The sequence below is a fragment of the Eucalyptus grandis genome, chromosome 3, assembly GCF_016545825.1.
Source record: "Eucalyptus grandis isolate ANBG69807.140 chromosome 3, ASM1654582v1, whole genome shotgun sequence".
Lineage (NCBI taxonomy): Eukaryota > Viridiplantae > Streptophyta > Magnoliopsida > Myrtales > Myrtaceae > Eucalyptus > Eucalyptus grandis.
In genome coordinates, this window is record NC_052614.1 from 12,905,849 (window position 1) to 12,923,126 (window position 17,278).

Here is a 17,278-nt window from a genome sequence, read left to right on the forward strand (position 1 = left end):
AGAAACTTAAAGAGTTTTGTCAGCTTTCGTGAGACAAGACAAGAGCCAGAAGAAGAGGAAAGAGGGAAAGAAGAGAGAGAAGAAGAAGAACAGAGGAGGACAGAGGAAAGAAGAAGAGAAGAGGAAAGCAAAATAGAAGAAGAGAAGAAGAGGAAGAAGAAGAGGAAGGAAGAGAAGAAGAAGAGGAAGAGGAAGAAGAAGAGAGAGAAGGAGAACAAGATCAGGGTCAAGAAGACTCTTTCGAGCCAACCTTGGCTATCTCTTTGTCTAATGCGTCTGAGATAAGAGGATCTGGATCTGTTGATGCTCATCACTCTAAAGATGAAGAAACCTTACCTACTCCACCTGGGGGCATCAAAACAGGGGGAGCTGTTGGAACAAAAGGTATTTCTTCACCTTTATGTGCTAGTGATGTAAGTTGCTTTGCAGCAAACCTAGAGGATGTGTGTGCCTCGCACTATCCAGAAGAAAGGCAAGATGGACAATCTGATGAAGCTCCATTGCTTCTCAAAATCCTTGAATTTGACTCAGCTAGTCCTAGTGATGCAACAACTCAAACAACAGACTTTTCAAGACTGCTGGAAATTCTATTGGACGTTCGAAAACAACAATATGCCATGGGATTTGAGATGCATGATCTCAAGAATGCTTTTAAGACCAATTTAGTGTCTTTGTATGAACAATTGAACACCCTGAAGATTCAAGTTCAGTCTAATGTGCAGGGTGAAGATTTTTAGTCACTGAAGCATAGTTTCGACAGGCTTAAGAGACAGTGCATTTTATGGAAGAATTCGAGCTTGTTCGCATGCCTAAACAGCCTTGATTTTGACTCCATTTTCAATTCATCTCTTTTTAGTCTATTCTCCACTTTTTGCTGTTGACAAAAAGGGGGAGAGGTTTTATGCAGATTTGATGACGTATCTTCATATCTTTTTTATTGACATTTTGATTTGGACTTTATCTTCTATTTGGTGTGGTTTTGATTCGGACTAGTTTGGACTGATTATGCTTGCAACTTAAGCTAGTATTGATTATGTTAAAGATAGTTGTGTTTACATCAATAACACATTTTCTGTGGTTGTAGAATTGTTACTATCCTTATCGTAATCTCTAATTTTCATTTATAAGAAATCTTGGTTTGCTTAAGTGTTGTCTTGCAGGTGAAAGTGTTCAAATCTGTAGGAAAGTTTTGTCACCATCTAAAATGGGGAGATTGTTGGAGAAAACTTCCTTATCTGTTTTGAAGCTGACAAAACGTTTCATTCTATCAAAGTCTGAAGACCTCTAGACTTAAGATTTAAAATCTGCGCTCATTGACAGTTTCTAGACCAATGAAGAAGTCTTATCCAGATGTGAGTATATCTTTAAGGATTTGATTCGTTGGTTGAAGATTATCTCACAGCTAGAGATAGCATCTTGAGATCTATTATTCGTATTGCAATTAATTTGAGTAATTTAGATCCACTGATTGGCGAAGTATACTTTGAAGGTTCTACTTATGGAAACCTAGATCCTGATTGTATGAGCAAGCAGGATTGGTGGGCTATCTTCATTTTCCTTAAGTAACTCGAGATCTCCCTAATTGATTCTGTCCAATAGGTAGATTGGAAGAACTCCTTTGGAAGGTGCCAACGGTTATGAAGGCATGAAGGAGTATATAAGGAAAACGCTCTAGTCATTCGAGGGTGTATGAGATAGATAAATTTCAAAGTCTGAAGCTCCTTGTTCTTTGCTAGTTCATTTGTTGAGCGTAAATTTGTACTCAAAAAAGAGATTAGATACTTGTGAGACCTTAAGGAAGTGTAGCAGAGTCTCTATGCTATGGACTCAAGGACATGAGACTGTAACATCTCTTTTAATTCTTAGTAAAATCCAGCCGGTGGGCTGTCAGTGCAAGAGAGTGGACGTAGGTTTGGTTTAAGCCGAACCACTATAAAATATCGTGTTTCAATTCTCTTTCCCTTATCTCTTTACTTAATTCGCAATCTTATATATTAGATTACAAATCTTATATTTCTTAAGTCTTTTGTTTTCATATAAGTTAAATTAAGTTGTTGAGTTTCGTAAAACTTGTTTTTACACCTATTCACCCCCCCTCTAGGTGTTCTTACTAACACTATCATAATTAACCATAAAATTTATAGTTCTTGATCATATTACTAGAAATTGCATCAGATGATTAAATTTCTTTAGCAACCCATTACTTGGCATGAATGCTTTCATGACTATTGCCATCATCTTATTCAAGGGTTGCAACCAATATGAAATAGACTTCTGAACTTCGATGAACGTCTTCAAGAGGGAAAGTATAACAAAATCCAATCTCTTAAACCTAACTAAGAAAAACTTGATTTGCTTAGTGAGCAGTATAAAATGTGTATCACATGAAAGGGTAATGTAGGTAGTGACATTGCCATAGAAAGATCTTTATTTTGACCACCCATTTGCTCTCATGCTATTTAGAGGAAGGGTGAAGGATGAAAGAAGGAGAAAGTCATTTTGATATATCTCACTGAGATATTGCAAATGCGGTGGAATGCCAGGACAAACCACACCAACAGCTTGAGACAAGTGTCAAACAAATTTGGTTTTTTTTTTTTCAACACAATCCATTGTTTGCAAAATGCTATTGTGCTTAAGGTTCAACAATCTTGTACATTAAACAAAGACAGCAATTGTCACGCCCCGAACCCCGAGCGTGTGCCCATCTCTACCTGGTTGATAATAAATTGCGACTTCCCAGGACGAGTCGCCAACCCTTTCCATTTTATTGCACATGCGGAAGTGAAAAGGAATCCCTCGACAGTAATCATCTTGGGATAGAAAAGCAGGATACGAATTCACAAAACAAACATTCTTTTATATTCACATAATGTCAAGTACAAGGTCTATGACCAAAAGGCCACAAAAACCAACTTTCCAAAAAGAGACGGTCCTAGCTGACCTACATTTCACATCACCTCCTCTCGACTCTCGGTCTTCCATTCGACGACCCTGAAAATGTTATCCCACAACGAGGTGAAATATCATCTCAGCGAGTCTAAGCTCTAAACCCCGATTAGGAGAGAAATACACCTAGAAGTGTCCTAATCACACAATCACACAATCAAAGAGACTTACCTCGTCTCAGATTCACCTTGTAGGTCAGTACAATTTATCTCATAGACAACATGAGAGCATGAGCAACAAATAAGCTCCAATAACTAAACACCACACTCAATTAATCATGCGTTCCCTGTTTTGATCTCGGCATATAGCACGGCCTACTCTCTGTTCAGTGGTCTTCTAGCATTGCCAGGCATCGTCTCACCCCATTGAGCATGGCACATCTCTTTATCAGACGACTTTCTCGAAGGAGCATAGGGTCCAGAATCTACTGCAACCAGCTTCCTGTTTTCCAGGGGGTATCCCGAATAGGGATAACGTCCAGCTTAATAGCCCGGATGATTTCTCTTAACCATCACACGATCACTCAAATATGGCCCAAGGCACCGTGCATTGTACTGAAATGCTTCAATTAAAATGGTGAGCCTGGCCTTTTTCCTCGTAGTAGAAATTCACATGAAATTACTCGTGTGTGGGTATATGGTCAACTTGACCCAGAAAAATTGAGATTCTTCATTTTTGAAATCCCACTATTTCATATAGTACTAAAAACTATTTTTGGTGTCAAAACCCGACACTCGGGATTTTCTAAATAAATATTTAAAATTCACAATTTTTGGAATTAAATTCCAAAAATCCAATCAGCATTCAATTTGTCTAATTTAACATTCAATTGCAGAATTTAACCACACCATTGCAATTAGCACGAAATTCCAGTCACTGACTATCCTGGCCTAATTTCCGAAAACATAATTAATAAACAATTAATTCAATTTAATTTCTAAAAATACTAACCTAGGCCAACATTATCAAATTAAATACCAATACGGACCCGGAAAAATTCCCGAACCCTTCTAGATAAACTGTACAATTTATTTAGGCCTTAGCTAAACCATGTTAACCACCTAACATGCTCAATTAAATAATTAAATTTCTAATTTAATCTAACTAACCATCTAATTCCTAATAAAATAAATCTAAACACCCCTTAAACATCATTACCACACTAAGTAGAGTTTAGAGTATAAACTCACTGGTTAATTGCGGAAACTGGTTCACCGCGACGACGGCGCGCCGGCGGCCGAAATCTGAATTTTCGACGGTGTCGACGAACTTGGGCCGGGCCTAAAATGGGCCCAACAAATCTCAATCCAATGTGAGATTTGCTTTTGAATTGGACTGGGCCTGAAGTAGGCTGACTTCACGGGCTTGGGCCTCAAAATCGCGGGCTTCTGAATTGCTAGGCTTGAAGACTTCAACTAGGCTTGCGAAGTGGGCTGCTGAAAATAGAAACTTGTGTTAGGGAAATCCCTTATGATGTTTTGAAGATGACAAAATAAATCAAAGGCTACTAACATGTTTAATGGTTAAGTAATAGACCATGCAGATGATAGAACATGTAAATGATATTGTCAAAGTGTGAAGACGACCAGAAGACTGAACGTAACATATGTCCAAAGTATATTATGAAGATTTTCAGACTTCTGTGTCAAAGTCTGAAAACTGCCAGACTCAAGACTCAAAGTCTGAAGACTGCCAGACTTTAGTGTCAAAGTCTGTTCTACATCAGAAGTCTGCTCACTCTGACAAATTCCAGACTGAACGTGAATGATGAACCGAGAGGACGACTCTATGCTCAAGCCGAACCGGGTATAGACCTTAAAGCTAAATCTGCTCGTGCGCATATGTTCGGACCCGCATTGTAAAGCCTATAGACTCAGATTGTAAAGTCTATTGCTCTCAGACTTTACATCCAGAATTCGACAGAACGTAACTCAAGCCCAATCATACAACGGCTAGTGATCTGGTTTGGATTCCACATCAAGATTGATTTGATTGACTCAATCTATTTGATTGACAATTGGATGTTGAAGACAAGATCTTTCTATACGAAGAAGCTTTACTTATGGAAACCAAGATTCCGTTTGTATGGGCGATCGAAATCAATTTGGGATTCTACCTTTGTCACTCAACGGCTACCAAATCTTTTAGATACAGAGCTGTCCAATGGGTATATTGGAAGACGATTATCCGGGATATTGTCCAACGGTAGTTTGGAAGTGGAGGAGTATTTAAGGAGATCATGGACCGATGAGCAAGGAAGAGACAGAGCGTAGAATTTATATTTCCAAAGTCTGAGCGACTTTCAATCATATACTTGTCTCTTGAGAGCTTAAACATTTGTAATCGTGAGAGAAATACCAAAAGAGTGACTTAGTGAGATGGTGTGATCTACTACTAAGTGTTTGCACTCGAAGTTGTAATCTCTTGTTGATTGCATAGTGGAATCCAGCCAAGAAGGCTGTTAGCGTGGGAGAGTGGACGTAGGCTTGGATTAAGCCGAACCACTATAAATCTTGTGTTCTTATTCTCTTCCCTAACTCCTTTATTTTGTTCATACTAGCACTCTCAACCTACTGGGCTTCGCTTGACTGAGGATGGGCTGTCTTTGTTAGGCTATTGAACTAGAGTTGGGCTGAGCGAGTGAAGTAGCAAAGCCCACCGTTGGGCCTCGACCCTTGAAGACCGACTGGAGTCTTTGGGCAGCTGGATTCCACGACGTTGAAGAAGAACGAATAGCGAAGATGAAGCCGCTTGTGGTCGTTGGGCGGACAACTAGGAGACACGTGGTAGAGGGGATAAGTCGAAGTGGAGAGAGGCAACGTGGACGAAGGGAGCAGCTTGTTGGGTCGTCAAGATTTGCTGGATTCGTGGCTTTCCTGGCATGCGGTCGAAGATGGACAGCTTCGGTAATTGATCAAGCAAGAGAAGGACACGGGGAGTGGAGCAAGTAATCTCGGTGGGGTTGTCTTGGTCAACCTTGGACAGAGGGCGGTGGAGCAGAAAATTCACGTGGAGAAGCTAGCGGCGATGGAGGAGAGTGCGGCTTCATCGACCGAAATGAAGGAAAATCCACAAAGCAAAGCAGAATAAGACAGAAGGGGGAGATGTCGACGTCGCTGGTGACAGAAAAGAGAAGGGAACTTTGGTAAAATATTTCTCTGTGTATTTCTTGGTATTACATTGTACATTTATAATGTAAGGAGGAAAGAACAAAATAGGAAGAAATAAAATACGAGAATCAGAATTCTATAATTTCCTATTTACTATAACAATCTAAGATCTACTAGAATCAATTATAATCAGAATCTTGTCTAAGATCTTCTAACACTCTCCCTCAAGCTGGTGGCCTATATATGTCGAGGACACCAAGCTTGCTCAATAGAAACTTGTGTTGTCTTTGGCATAGTGGCTTAGTGAAAATATCTGCAAGTTGATTCATTGTTCCGATGCCCTTTGTCATGAGAACCCCTTCTTTGAACTTATCACGAGTGAAGTGACAATCAACTTCTCTGTGTTTTGTTCTCTCATGAAAAACTGGATTTGCTGCTAACTTAAGTGCAGCATCATTATCACAGAACAATTCACTTGGTCCACTAACTTGTATTCCCAAGTCTGAAAGAAGTCCTCATATCCAGACTATTTCGCGGGTAGTTTTTGCCATGGCTTGATATTCTGATTCAGCTAAAGACAGAGACACGGTAGATTGCTTCTTTGTCTTCCACGAAATCAACGACTTTCCCAATTTAACACAAAAATCAATGATGGATCTTCTAGTCATTGGACATGTAGCATAATCAGTGTCAGAAAATGCTGTCATCCCCATATCACACTCACAAGATAGAAATATACCAAGCCCTGGGCATCCCTTCAAGTATTTTACTACTTTCAAGGTTGCATTGATATGTGACTCCTTTGGCATATGCATGAATTGGCTGAGTATTTGTACTGTATAACATATATCAGGTCTTGTCATGGTAAGATATATCAACTTTCCAAGAAGACGCCGATACCCTGATGGATCCCTAAGTAATGGATCCTTGTTTGATGAAGAAGAATTCATATCATACTCATGTGTTGTTAGCTTGATATTCTGTTCAATGGGAATTATTGCTGGCTTGCAACCCGATAATCCGGCTTCAAAAATGATTTCCAAGACAAATTTCCTTTGACTGAGGGAAATTCCTTTACCAGACCTGGCAATTTCAATGCCAAGAAAGTATTTGGGAGGCCCCAAATCCTTGATATGAAAATTGGAGTGCAAATATTCCTTGAATCTTGCAACATGAGAGTCATTGTTTCCCATAACCAATATGTCATCAACATATATCAACAAATAAATTGATGGACTTCCCTCATTTTGTGTAAATAAAGCATGATCATGTTTGGAATGTTGGAAACCTACATTGCTTAGTGCAGCAATAAACTTGGCATACCACTGTCTAGATGCCTGTTTTAACCCATACAAGGATTTGCGAAGACGACATACCCGAGACTCCCCTTGTTTGCGTAATCCTTGAGGAAGATCCATGTATATCTCTTCATCTAAATCTCCATGAGGGAAGGCGTTGTGGATGTCCATTTGATGTAATAGCCAATTGCGTATTGCTGCAATAGAAAGAAAAGATCAGACGGTAACTTCCTTCGCAACTGGGGAGAATGTTTAGTGATAATCAAAGCCTTCTCTTTGAGTGAATCCTTTGGCTACCAACCTAGCCTTATAGCGTTCTATGGAACCATCTGATTTGAACTTGATCTTGTAAACCCATTTACCCAATCGATTTTCGATGCGGTGGTAAGGGAACAACATCCCAAGTATGATTTTCCATGAGTGTATTAAGTTCAGATTCCATTGCACTCCGCTATCTGGGATCTTTTGCTGCCTCAGTGAATGAAGATGGCTCATGTTCTTCTGAAATTCGACTAATACAACACATATGTTCTGCTGATAATCGATTGAATAAAACAAAGGATGAAACATGATATTGTGTACCTGAAGAGGCTACAGCAAAACACATGTAATCTTTAGTCCACGTAGGTGGGCGAGTCTGTCTTCTAGAACGACGAGGTAGCTCAACCATATTCTTAGAGGCCACAGAGGATTCAGCAGCCATTTCTGTTCTGTCTATTGTCGAAGTAGATGGAGAGACTCCCTCGGGTGAAGCTGGTAGTCCCGTCTCCAGATTTGAGAATTCCACCGGTGCCTGTGTCATAGAGGATAGAGGCGCCATAAGAAAACCAGGCACTAATGACAAATCTTCATCAGACAAAAGGAACCGATTGTTGTCTGATAAATTGTCTTGTGATGAAGGCAGCTTCTCTTTGAAAGGAAACATGTCTTCGTGAAAAACAACATCTTTACCGGTAAAGAAATGCCCTGTAGAAAGCTCCATGACACGATAACCCTTCTGAAGGGAAGGATACCCATAAAAACACAATGTGTGGCACGGGGGCTCATTTTATCTCGAGGACTCACAGTTGTTGTATAACATAAACAACCAAATACTCTAAGATGGTTATTATCTAGTTGTTTCTTATAAAGCATCTCAAATAGAGTTTTTCCATGCAGAATTCGACTTGGCATGCGATTAATCAGATAGGCAACTATGACCACACAGTCTCCCCAAAATTCTTTAGAGACTGAGGCTTGGTATTTAATTGCACGGGCTACTTCTAAGAGATGTCTATGTTTTCTTTCTACAACTCCATTTTGCTGTGTAGTATAAGTACAAGAACTTTCATGAAGTATCCCATGAGTGGATAACAAGGTTGCGCAATCAGAAGTAAAAAATTCTTGCCCATTATCTGTACGAATACGATGTACAGATTTATCAAATTGATTCCTAACTAAGGAAAGGAAATTTGATAAATGAGTAAATGTCTAACTCTTTGATTGCATAAGATATAGCCAAGTGGCACGACTATAGTCATCAACAATTGTAAGAAAGTACCGAGATCCATCACGATGAGAAATATGATAGGGATCCCAGATGTCCATGTGAAGCAAAAAAAAAAAGGATTTTTGGCTCAAGATGTACTAACAGGAAAAGATGCTAGAGTTTGTTTAGCTAAAGGACATATGGGGCATTTTGGATGGGGAAATTGAGCACTATGACCCAATCGTTGATGCAAAAGGAGATTTTTATTATAACTGATTGCATTACAATAAATGCCTTTATTCAATAATTCTAAATCTCCTGGAAAATTGACCCAAAAATAAAGTCATTGTGCCTCATTAACCAAGCCCATCACTCTGCCAGTCGAAAGGTCCTGAAAGATACAACGTTTGGAATTGAATATCGCTTTGCAGGAATTGTCCATACATATTTTTGTGACAGAAATAAGATTAAACTCAAAATCTGGAATGTATAGGACATTTTTAAGGACAAGGTTTAGACCAAGATGTACGGTACCGATTTTGGTAACATTCATAATGTTCCCATTTGGAAGACACACCATAACATGAGATTATGTGTTTTGATGGACATGAGAGAATAGGTACTCATTACAAACTATGTGGTCACTTGTGCCTGAATCAATAATCCATGCATCAATAGATAATGAATTCCCTTCATGTAAAAAAAGTACCTAAGAATCCTACACTAGTGTCACCAGTCTTAAGTTGACTCAAAGCTTGCACAATATTTTCATATTTTCATATTGTTCTTGGGTGATAGTCTGCTGAGACGTTCCACCACTCCTTTGTGCAGAGACCCGATAAACTGATGACTCCCTTTCTTTTTTATTATTGGGTCTCCCGTGTAGTTTCCAACAGGTATCAACAGTATGGTGTGGACGCTTGCAATATTCACAATATTTATTTTAAATTTTGAAATTTTGTCCACTAACCTTCCCTGCTGACGTGGCATTTCGTGTGCCGTAGAATCCTTTATATATTGGTGCTGACGTGGTAAAATGCCGACCGTCCGATCAAGCGGAGTAATTCACGAGATTGAAGCCTGATCTCGCGCGTTGATCCCAACCGTTCGATCTCGCGTGTTGATCCCAGCCATCCACTATAGAGAAGAGATCCTGCCCGTCCGATCCAGCACGCCTCCCACGACCGTTAGATCCAACGCTTTTATCCAAGCCGTCCGATCCGTGCCTACAATCCCAGCTATCCATCCGTGGGAACCTAGGGTTATCTTCCCCATTCTTTGTCGCAAAGGCCGCAAAGCCTCTTCCCCGTGACCCTTCTCCGGCTTCGAAACCCCCTTCGGCTCCGGTGATGCTTTCCATCGAAACAAGACCAGATGAAAAAGCCGCGAATCCCGCTCCTTCACCGACCCGAGCTTGTTCAGTCGCAGCCACTCACTAATTTTCTTCCTGCACGGTCAATTGGAAGATCCCACTGAGTGGTGGTTGGGGTTCCATCGCAAGGATGTGTGAACGAAACGCGGCATACGACTCGTTCAAGGTGAGTAGAAATCAGGTAGCCTTCTCTTTCTCCTTGATTGTGTAATATTGTCGGAGAGCGGCCTCCGGTCCCTCCAACTTGTCCTCAGTTACTTCAATCTCGTTCCATAGGGCCGATAGCCGGTTAAAAACAGTGGTGACCAAGAGGTTGCCTTATTTTAATTTGGCTAGGGCTTGTGTCAAGGAAAAAATTCTCGCCCTATCTAATTTGCCATACATTTCTTATATGTGATCCCATAATTTTTTAGAATCTTCTGTCGGAGGGAGGCCGACAGCGACATCAGGCACCAAGCAATTACCAATCCAAGTGCGCACAAGTTGGTTGCAACACCGCCAGTGCCTCTACAGTCGCTCGTCCGTCGAGTAGGGCATGGTTCCCTCGATGAAGCCCTCTTTGGCCTTGGTGACGAGTGCTCGCCAAAGATCCCGAGCCCAAGAGTGATAATTCGCCGGTCCGGTGAGCTGCTGATTGATTAGGCGTAATTCCAGCCCATCTGCCAATGACATGTACAGCGGATCTCCGAGTTCAAGCCAATCGCCATTGAACGGAAACAGGTAAGGCGGTCCGCGTGGAACCGGGTAGGACTCCATTCCTTGACCCGGCATGAATCCGGGTTTGTGACCCGCAGCTGTGTGACCCGACTCATCAGTCGGGTTGGTCCCATATGGGTGCTGCGGCCATGTCTGTCTAGATCCAGTTGTCCATTGAGGAGGAGACCACTAGGCTAGAGGCCAGTAACTCGGCATTGGAATCTGTACTGGAGCAGGCGCAGGAGCCGAGGCAATGTTGGTCACTTGCCCTTCTTCAATCAATCCAATTTGATCAGAGGATGAAATTGTTTGATTCTGCGGTGATGAGTCTTCTGATGAGGGACTCATAACATTTTTATCCTTTGCCATGGTATCTCAATTGAATTCCTAATCACTTTGCTGGTTTGTTCTACAGGGAGAAAGGTGCAGCGACAGACCATAAAAAAAAAAAAAAGATGGCAATTCAGAAGGTTGTGGAAGCAAGGCCAGGAAGCGAATGCTCTAATACCATGACAGAAAAGAGAATGGAACTTTGGTAAAATATTTCTCTGTGTATATCTTGGTATTACATTGTACATTTATAATGTAAGGAGGAAAGAACAAAATAGGAAGAAATAAAATACAAGAATCAGAATTCTATAATTTTCTATTTATTGTATCATTCTAAGATTTACTGGAATCAATTATGATCAGAATCCTGTCTAAGATCTTCCAACAGCTGGCTTCTTCTAGCGGAAGACCGAAGAAGGGAACAACAAGAAATTAAAAGATAAGGGAGCAAGGGGAGGCTGTCGGCCAGGTGGGGGAAACGTGCGGAAAAAAAAAAAGGGAAAGAGAGAGAGAGACAGAGAGAGATTTTTGTTTATTGGATAAGAGTAAGCTTGGTCAAACAGAAAAAGGCAACATTGAATTCTGCAGAGGAACGTGGGTGGGGCATGAACCGAGAGAGAGAGACAGTAAATGTGCGGGTGAGATGAGGGCAACGTCGGCCAGAGGGGCACACGCCAAAAAAAAAAAAAGAAATAGAGAGGGGGTGAAGAGAAGAGTCCACGATCAAAGAGTGGAAAAAGAATAAAATAATCTTGCATGAGCTTTAAACAACATCATCAATTGGTCATTTCAGGACCAACTTCTTCACCAACTTGCACATTTGAAATCCAATTGAAAACGGTCTTTAATCCCACGAATTTTCTTCGAAACCAACTTCCATTTGATTTTTTTCTCAGTATCCGATTTTCTGAACGAATAAATTCAGTTGAGGTCCAATTTGAAATTGGAAAAAGCCCAAACGACTTCCATTCACCGATTCACTTACACCATATGTCAAAAGTCTCTTCAAATCGGCCAATTTGAATTTCCGTTCATTTTCCGTATCGTCCAACCCAGTTTTCCGTAAAAATCCCAAACTCATCAGAATTTCATTAAAAGGTGAGTCGACGTTCTCAGAATGACTCATCACACAACATAACTTCAAATTTCTGAAATCAAATTCAAATTCGCAGTAATTTTCAATCAAACGCACTTTTAGTATAACTTTACCTACCGGGTAGCTCTCAGGAATTTTTGGTGTAATTGACCCATAGTCGATTTTCTTCAAACCATAATGAACCCATTCGACACATTGAAAACTCTCAGTAGCTGTGAAAATCTCAAGGTTTCAAATACGTACACAGGGTACCCAAAACGGTAGAAAATCGGTTTAGTGTCGTTCGAAGAGAATTTTGCAATCAGGTGAAATCACCCACACTTTGATCGCTATCTCAGTCGAATCAACCTATCCCCCGTCTCTAATCGATTTTTAATTGTGTCGCAATGACCCTTGCAAACTAGCACGGTCGAGCAGTCGATTCCTGGTCGAATCCTCAAGTCTATTGCATTCAAAATCCCTTAATGGCTTCACCTCATAGGCCAGTTATCTCATGAGTGGCCAACTTCAAGAAAAAAACTATAATCGTGCCGATGAAAAGCCCAACTTATCTTATTGAAATCATGACTTGAAAGTTAGGATATCACAGCAATAGAACTGTGCAAATTGTATATTTTCTCCCTTAACTACAGATCAGGAGAAACCTCTTCCTCATTCGAGTTCTGCAATCACCATCATAACTTAATTCATTGCCAATAGAACTAAATTTGCCAAAACATTTGCCTATAGCTTCATTAGATCAAGGTATCATTCTGCTATAAATTTTATCGGATGAAGTATGTAGTATTCAGATTTGAACTATCCTGCTCAATTTGATAGCTTTTTCTTTTTTGGTCGAATAATTTGATAGCTTGGAGACATCTTCCATTGTGCAATCACCATGCCACTGTGACCATTATGAACTTTGGAACAAATAAAACGACCTGGGACAAGCATACCAAATCCAAGACTAGGCAGCCCAGAGAGTCCCAGTGTCACATCAGGCACGAACACTGCGAGGTTCAGTTGAGTAACAGCAAGAGTAGAGTGCTATTGTTCGCAACAAGCATCAATAATATTCAAATAAAACCAAATCAAAAGAGGCTTCTTCACAAAATTCCGATTATAAGATCAGATTGAGCATCTATTGAAGACCTAATATAAGTTAAGTATGTACCAATCGGCAGGGAAACCATGGCCTCTTCCCTGGACAACTTCTGGTGCTAAATAGTCCGTCATTCCACATATGGTAAATGCTCTCTCACCAGACAACTTCTTCCCAAATCTGAAGTCTACCACCTATGCGAAAATGCAATAAAATTCCAAAACCACTCCTTTAATGAAAGAACATGAGATTATCTTCAGCCGGTAATTTAAGAGCAAAATTTCCCCAGAAAAACTTGCTGACAACACTAACCTTTATATATCCTGATTGGTCCAGCATTAGAACATCAGGAGACACAGCTCTGTAGAGAACACCGTTCTGAAATTAGACAGAAAGTACAGTGAAAATGATATTTGACAACTTCAATAAACAAATTAGGATATGAAAGAAGTAAATACAATTATAGAAGCTGGTGTTTTTAAAGAAACGGCCAACCTTGTGGAGCACTTCCAAGGCATTTACAATGGAGCGCAGAACCTTGCAGATGGATCATCTAGTGGTGTGTGTAGTATCGAAGCCAAAGGACACGCAAGACAGGTATTTAGCAGTATGCCAGCTTCTCTTCTATCAGCAAAAGTGCATAAAACTTGTGGCACACAAGCTGAAGGGCTTATATTCTTCATCAAATTCTTTTCCCTTAACACTTGTTCTTCCTTTCCAAGTTGTTTGATCTTCTGCTTCGAAAATCTTTCTAAACTAAGCAAACTTTCTGAAACAAGATAAAATTATCAGTTACTTTTAAGTTTACACAATGTCATCAATGAAAATTTTCAAGATCTCATATATTGGTCAATCTGGACAGAGTGGAAACCAACACTAAAGACTGAAAATGCTAGTACGAGTACCTAGAGGGGGGTGAATAGGTTTATAAAAATTTTCTTGGAGATTGCACAATACTTAGACAGATTGATGATTAAAGAATCAATCGTAAGACTGAGTAAAGGAAAGAGAGAATTAAACACTAGGTTTATAGTGGTTCGGCTTGATTCAAGCCTACGTCCACTCTTCTGCACTGACAGCCGATTGGCTGGATTCCACTATGAACAAAGAGATGTTACAGTGTTGATCTTCCTTGATTTCTCGATGTAGATGATCTACTACACTTGCTCAAGGTATCACAAAGTATAAACACTCTCTGTGTGTACAATTTCGCTCGAACTGTATCGACTAACAATCAAGGTTCTTCAGACTCTGGAATTTTTCTATCGATCACACCCTTAAAACAACTAGAACGTCTTCCTTTTTATACTCCTTTATGCCATCATAGCCGTTGGCACTTACCAAAGGAATTCCTCCAATCTACCCGTTGGTCGGAATCAATTAAGAAGATCATCCGAGCTATTTAAGGAATCGATGATAGCCCATCAATCTCGTTCGCCCATACAATCAGGATTTTGGTTTCCAAGAATAGAACATTCCAAGAATGTTTCGTCGACCATCGGATCTTCTATTGTTCTTAGATAAGAATTAAAAAATCCGTAGTGATTCTCCAACTAAGGAATCTTTTCCAGAGGATTGGATCGAATCCCCAACCATATACTTCGGCTTCGGATATCCTTCGCCACTGGATTAGAAAGACTGTCAGTGAGAATAATCTTGAGTCTTGAGTCTTGAGTCTTGAGATTACAAAGTCTTGAGACTTTAACTATCGATATCCAGACTAGACTGATAGAAATGTTTTGTCAGCTTCAAAATATTCTGGAAAGATTTCTCCAACAAAGACATGGGCCATCTAGAGCCAAAGAGTGAAGTCGTGACATAATGTAGACAAACACACTAACCTGATTCATTTAGAAGTACAAGCCCAAGCTCACCGCAGTCAGTAGAGTACAAGCACTTCTTCCACTCCTACATAGATAAAAAAGAATAATCTAAGAAACAATTTCTTTCAATTACTTAACTTTTTTTTAGGAGAGGAGCAATTTCTATACCAAGCTAGAGAGGTCAACTTTATCTAAGGCAGAAACATGGGTATTTTTAGTAGTGTCATTGATGAAGTCTAGAGTATGATCCCTTTCCCTGAATCATTCAATATCAACCGTCAGAAAAAGGAGTGAATTTTATCAGACAAATAAAGATATATATAAATTCAAATTAACAGTTTCTATCCCGTAGAAGTTATGCCCCTTCATTTAATATGAATCAGTGAACTTCCAAAATACGATACGACAACCGAATATAATTTCACAACTCACTTCTGATCATCCTGAGATAGTTTTGCAAGAGGACCCACCACAGAGCCAAACTTTTCCTTCGTCAAAATGGCACATTTGACATCACCAATGGCAACTGCACTAACTGAACCAACTTCTTCACCAAGAAGCACCCATTCACCAAAATAACTTGCTTCATTCTTCTCCAATGATATCTTTGGACTGCTCTCTCGATCATCCTCATCCTCTACATAATCACATTTGAGACTGCAGATATTAGGACCCTTAATCATCTCAGGGTTGAGAGTGATCTTCACTAGTCCCTTCTGGACGATATATAGCCCGGATGGACCTTCATTCTACAAAAGAAGTTTAGCAGAGACATAAGAAGAGAGCAGACACAGCCATGATGAATATAAGTCTGCAACAAAAGCAATCTTTATCATATCAAATATTGTTTGCCCATCAGAGAAGGAGACTTCAGAAAGAGAATCTGCAACATGACTAAGCTACAATATGGTTAACCTCGATAGAAGATCCACAGACCTAAGCAACTTCAATGATGACAGATTGGTAAATTCTGACATAAGAATCTCTCGAAAATATTCTCTCTTCAGAGCCCACAGAGTTCCATTAGTGACGGCTCGAACCGATGCCTAGAGTGGCTTGTTATACTTGTGATGACAGAATTTTGTTAAGGACTTTTTTGGACTAATTATCATTTGTGACTGATAGTTGACTTCCAACAGTTTGAGAACTTCAAGAAATCAAGTTAATATAATAAAAATATTATAAAACTAAAAGAAACAACAAAATTATATAATTTTACCAAACGCGGTTGTTTCTTGGGAGTAGAAATTTTGTGCAGTTACCAAGTGCGTTCTTATACTCAGAAGTTTTTCCCGGGAACAGAAAACAAAATACTATTTCTATTCAAAAATTATTCATCGGAATAAAAACGTTACTAAACGCGCCTTAAGCTACAAGAACGGCATCCAGCCCCGGACACAGCCTTCATTTTTGGCTCTACTAAGTGTGCAATCACCTTCGACCAATAAAAAAAAAAAAAAGTATGCAATCGCCGGTGTGTGCTGAGACGCCTGAGGGAAGCTCACGGGAGGATTCGCTTGTCTAATTCGGGCTCAATCGCCTCTTCATGCGGAAGCCCTTGCGCTGCTTGAAGGCTTGCGCTTTATGAAAGATTGGAGAAGAGAGAACATGGGCAGAGAAGTCTCTGTGGAACTGGAGTCTGACGATTTTTCTTTAGTTCAGTCAGTCACGTGTGAAGACCAAACTCCTTGGGATGTTGGAAGTACTTGCCAAAGATTGTCGGGCCACGCTTTCTTGTATGACTTTTTTATGTTTAGCCCACTGCTCTAGGTCCCAAAATAAAGCAGCGGATTAGATCGCTAAAGCAAGATATCACGGAGCTCTTCCTCAATGCTGGGTTTGCAGCGCGCGCGCGCCACGCCCCTTTTGGATGTTTTGTGTGTTGAAGCCCATTTGGATTGTTCCTTCACTTTATCTACTTAAATGAAATGGAAAATGCATTTTCGCCCGAAAAAACCACCTTTGCCATCGCCCGACCTGCCATAGCGCCAACATCACCGGCGACTCGCCACCAATTCGTTGGAAAGGCGAGGATGCCAAACTGTGTTCTCC

The 17,278-nt window shown here is 40.2% G+C and overlaps 1 pseudogene; it reads right to left on the reverse strand.

The window, feature by feature from the left end:
• Window positions 1–16,338, reverse strand: part of LOC108958113 — a 41,079-nt pseudogene extending 24,741 nt beyond the window's left edge.
• Window positions 16,339–17,278: the final 940 nt, after the last annotated feature.